Consider the following 5,630-nt stretch of genomic DNA (forward strand, 5'->3'; position numbering starts at 1 on the left):
GACGAGGGAAGTGGGGAGTGGTAGTGGGCGATGAGAGCGGTGGGTTGCCGTCTTTAAGACAGGTGTGAAAACTAAATTGTCGGCCCGTCATAAAAATCAGTATTAGTATAACAGTGGCAGCAAATACACTAGACCACGACTACTACTCCACTGGCATTGCTCCTAGCTTACCAAACCACGGTCCTGGGTTCGAGACCCAGGCCGAACATTTTTTGTTTTTTTACCTTAAACAAAATTCAGTTATCTGCAGGCCAAATAATTGCAGCTAAGTACATTCAGTTTGCTGTAACAGTGGCAGCAAATACTTTGCAAACTGACATACTTAACTGAATTTTGGACATAATGAACTGAATTAAACTGAACTTTGAAAATTGACAGAACTTAACTGAATTTTGGACAGCCTTAACTGAATTAAACTGAACTTTGCTAAATGACAGAAGTTAACTGAATTTTGGAAAGCATTAAAACCCAGCTAATGCCACATGTTTACCATCACAGTTTTTAGTTACAAAAAGGGCACTTAATGCCACTGTTAGCCATCAAATAATGAGGCACTGGATGCTCCTTTCTGCATCCAAAAAGGCCACTCAATGTTTTACATTGCTTCAGGCCTTAACAAAAAAAGTGACAGTCTGAACTGCCACCAGGAATTAGGCTGTTGCTAATATCTTCTCCAAACATCAGCCACCATGCCTTCTCACCTGGGATTGCTCCTCTTTCTGTACCTGCACCTGCATTTCTTCCTCCCCTGCCTCTACATGCATCTGAATTCCCTCCACTGCCTCTCCAAGCATGCACATTTCTGCCTCCTCTTGCTAGAACTGCATCTGCATTTGCTCCTCTTCCAAGCACTGGATTTGCTCCTCTTCCAAGCACTGGATTTGCTCCTCTGCCAAGCACTGGATTTGCTCCTCTGCCCAGCACTGCATTTGCTCCTTTGCCAAGCACTAGATTTGCTCCTCTTCCAAGCACTGCATTTGCTCCTCTGCCAAGCACTGGATTTGCATTTGCTCCTGTTCCTCTCCTTGCTGCTGGATTTCCTTCTCCTCTTTGTCTCCTTTTCCTTCCTCTTCCTCTGCCAGTAGCTTCAGATCGTTCTCCTCTGTTAGCTATGGTTCTTGCCCTTGTCTGTCTAGCAATGTTCATCTTTGTAGTGACCCTTGGCTGTGGTATTGCAGCACCAGCAGCAGCAACAAACAAAGACTGCTGTGGCAATGGGCCATGAACTCTTTGTTGAGCTCTTCTAGCTCTATCTTTGGTAGCCATATTGAAGACCATGCTGGTGGGTGACTCACTAGGATCTAACCTAGGATCTGGCCTGGTAGGGTATACGTTCTGCAAAGAAGAAGCTCATATTATTTAGTTAAAACTGAAACATTCTTTAGTTACAAGTCAAACTTTATTAGTTACAAGTGAAACATACCTGCAGAAAAGTTGGATCATCATAATTTTCATCCACCAGCTCTACCCCTTCTTCAACAAGTGCTTCCTACCATTTGTAGTGGCCCTTTATGTTGTGTCAGCTTTGCCACATATGGAGCAATGCATTGTAACACCTTTCTTGTTCAAATATCTCACACCATGTTTGATTTTCTCTTTAGGTGTTTTTTTCCTGTTTTTCTTTGGCCTGCCCAGCTGTTTAGTGAACACAGGTGGAAAAACCTTGTATCCTGGCTGCACCTCCCAGTATTTAGGGTCTCTTAGAGGGACCAGTGTGTAGCCATATGCTTTCATATAGTTCTCCACAGTGTAGCAGTCATGAACCATTAACTCTTGGTCAATTCTTTCTTCCCTACAACATGCTATGGAATGGCCACAAGGCACACCAGATAACTGCCATCTCCTGCAATCACAGGTATGCAAACACAAGTCCACTGAGTAGCTAGAATTTCCAGACTGAACTCTAAATTTTTGTTGGCTAGCTTCTGAAACATGACAATTAGCAGCAAATTCAGTGTTCTTGTCTAAATTCTTCTTGATCTTTGGGCATATTCTCTGCCCTGCCCACTTTTCTATTGCCTCTCTTTGTTTGCTACAAGCCTTTGCATGATTTTGTAGAATATATATTCAAGCATTGACAATACTGCCATCTCTCTGCCTTCAAGGATATAGTTGTTAAACACTTCAAAATTATTGTTCAGTAGAATGTCACATTTGGAAAATTCACTGAAAAATGCTTTACACCAAGTCTTTGGATCAAGTCTTTCAGTCCAATGAAATGCAGCTGAACTATCTACATCCATTTTCTCACAGTTCTGCCTCCACTTCACTTTGTTTGGTGATCTTGCAATGGCCCACATGTCTTGCTTCAGCAACTCTCCCTTGTGCTTCTCATTGAAATTCTAATAGATATGCCTCACACAAAACCTATGCTCTGCATCTGGCCACACTTTCTGCACAGCATTTATCAATCCCTTTTTCTTGTCACTCATAATTGTGAAAGGAGCACTGTTAGTGATGTTTAAATCATCTCTCAAAGTTGTCAGAAATCATTCCCAGGATCCTGTGCATTCTACTTCAACCCAACACATTGCAATGGGGAAAATGCAGTCATTTTGGATCAATTCCAACAGCACTAAGCAAAACTCCTTTGAACCTTGTTTTCATGTGACATCCATCAATGAAAATATAGGCCTGCACCCCTTTAACCACCCTCTTTTACATGCATCATAAGACCAGTACAATGTCTTCAGACACTTCCTGCCCATTGGAAATTTTGGGTCTTTCTTAAGCTCAGTTGATAACAGAAATGTAGAGCCAGGGTTTGTAGTCCTTAACTCATGACCATAGTCCCATAGCCTACTGAACTGATGTTCTTCATCACCATGGATCTCTTTCAGGGCTGCAGTTCTAGCCCTTGCTAGCTTCCATCTGTTAGGGGTCACATTGAATGCCTTGGTGATTTTTCTTGAAAATGTACCAAGTGACATTTTCTGGTCATCCCTGAACTCATCTATGAAATACTGGCACAGAAACTTAGCTGTCATCTGCCTTATCTTCCATTTCTTCTGACAAATGTGCTCTCCATAGTAAGCCTCGATTACAAATCCACCTGTCCTGTTGTCCTTCGCAGCTTTTAGCCACCATGGGCAACCTCTTTCACAAACAGCCTCTATTCTAGTTTTGTGACTTTGTCATTCTTTAACTTCTTGATCTGAACTCTGTTCTTAACAGAATATGCAGTAATAGCAAGTCTAAGCTCCTTCACATCAGCAAAGACCATCCCAACTTTGAAGGCAGGGGAAACCATGTCCACCTTTGAATTGAAGGCAGTAAACTTGTACCTCAACTGCTCTACTTCCTCAATGGGCAGATTAAGATCTTCATCATCAAGCAAATAGTCATCTACCTCCACATCATCCTCTTCTTCCTCAGCTTCTTCATCAACATCAAAGTCAATGTTGTCATCATAAAGATCATCATCCCCCTTATCTATGTCATAATCATTGTCACTGAAATCTGATTCAGAAACAACTATATCTTCAATTACTGTTGCTCCATCTTCAGTAAGCAGATTGTGATCTACACCTTGTATAACCAAGCTTTCAGGTTCTGTTCCAGTTGCAGGAAACTCTAAAAATGGCTCATCTTCATTGACAAAAATTACACTCTGGTGGAAAGATGCTTCACTTGCAGTGTGCATTGCAACATGGCACTGAATTGATGGCAATGTGCATATGGATTCAACCCTGAAATTGCTGATGAAATCTGCATGGTCAACCATAATAGCAAGCACTTTATGATTGACACTAGCTCTGATGATGTGTTGCACATCATCATCAGATTTAATTCTGACCAAACCATCTGCAATTGATTTGTTAGGCAAGCACCAGTAAAGTATGTGCTCACCCACTGGATATCCCAACCAAGTTAGGTGGTCTTCAAGGAAAGAATATGAGAATGTGGTAGCATCAACATAATCAAGAACTTCCACTGAAGGGTTCCAGTACTCCAAATTACTGATTGGGCCATAGAAAAGTCCACCATGCTCAAGTTCAAGTGTAAAGAAAGAAGTGTCCACCCTTTGTCCATTTGCTGAATCACACACTGCATCAAAGATGTGTAATTTGTAAGCATTGCACAATGATGTATAAAATTAATAGTAAAATTCAGTTAGCTCAGAAGTTCAGTTAAATAAGATGTTCAGTTAACTATAGTGCACTAAAAACATTGTGAATAACTACAGTGCAGTGAAAAAATTCAGATAACTACAGTTAACTGAAAAAATTCAGATAACTACAGTTAACTGAAAAAATTCAGATAACTACAGTTAACTGAAAAAATTCAGTCAAATGTCCAAAAAGCAAGACTTGGGCTAACTGAAGTTGCTGCCATTGAACACAACCAACTGGTGGCATCACTAACACCATTGCACAAGTAAGCATTAGCATTGGACAACTAAATTTGGTGGCAATGAACACAATCCACTATTGCCAGATTTGCTTCCGGTGCACATGAATGGAGGACCGAACAACTCATGTCTAACAAGCTAACATGTGAACGAGAAAGAAGGAACCACTTGTCAGGCCAAACCCAAGACTTTGTGAGGCTAAAACCTAACCTAATCTACTCGGCCAAAACCCACTACACAAAAACCCTAGCTTTAGTGCCATAAGAAAAAACAAATAGCATCCAACAAGCACACCACTGTGCGACACACAAACACGGTGGGGCTGATGTGGACGGCGACGACAAACCGACGACGAGGAAATAGAGCATGGGAGGAACAAGGAAGAGGCGGAAGAGGGGACAGGAGCTCACCATAGTCCGGTGGGATGACGGCGAACGGCCGGATGAGATGAGAGGAAAGAGGTGGCTCAATCCTGCCGGCGAACTCCGGCGACGATGGCACCATGACAACCATCATCAAGAAATCGCCACACACACTGTCTCCCCCGACAGGACAGCAGGAGAGATCGAACGGATATGTGAACTCCTATTGCATTTAATTCTGGTGGGGTGTACTGCGGGTTGAATCAAGTGAACGCCAGGGGACTTTGTGCAAAATTGCCACAGCTGACCGGTCCACCCCTTGGACTGCCACATGTCGTGCTGTGAATGGCTGTGGACCAAAACATCACATAGGGTGTCAAGTTTGTGGAGTCCTCAGTAACATTTTGCAAGTTTTGGACTAAAACATCACATTCTGTGCAAGTTTGTGGACTTGGGGTGCTATTACCTCCCATATCAAACAACACACCCTCGCCCGCCTGCTTCGTCACCAACGCTGACGGCCATTTTTTCTGATAAAAATGGACACATGGATAGTTCTAGCATACACGGATAAAAAAAAGACCAACTACTCGTCGCTTTCCGACTCCGACTCGGTAATGTCCTCCTCCGATGTCTGAATGTAGGCGTCAGCATGCTGCTCGTCTTCGAAGTCCCAAGCCCCATGTTTCTCGTAGCTTTAATTTCAATTGAGCGGCCTGCTTCCGTGAACGCTTGTCCTCCCGACAGGCGGCTCGCTTCGTCCTCCCCGCGTCCCTCTTCGTCCTCCTTTGCTTGTAGAACTGGCGCTCGTCGATGATGTCCTGAGCGAAGCGTTCGCGTCACACCATCATGGCTTCCACGTCCATCTCGGTGATGGCGAGGCGACGCTCCCGCCTCAAGTGGACACGACGCAGTAG

The 5,630-nt window shown here is 43.3% G+C and overlaps 1 pseudogene; it reads right to left on the reverse strand.

The window, feature by feature from the left end:
• Positions 1-539: 539 nt before the first annotated feature.
• On the reverse strand, positions 540-4,855 carry LOC147966090 (uncharacterized; annotated as a pseudogene).
• Positions 4,856-5,630: the final 775 nt, after the last annotated feature.

This window comes from Triticum urartu, chromosome 6A (genome assembly GCF_056163025.1).
Source record: "Triticum urartu cultivar PI428250 chromosome 6A, HENAU_Tu73, whole genome shotgun sequence".
In the NCBI taxonomy this organism is placed as follows: Eukaryota; Viridiplantae; Streptophyta; class Magnoliopsida; order Poales; family Poaceae; genus Triticum; species Triticum urartu.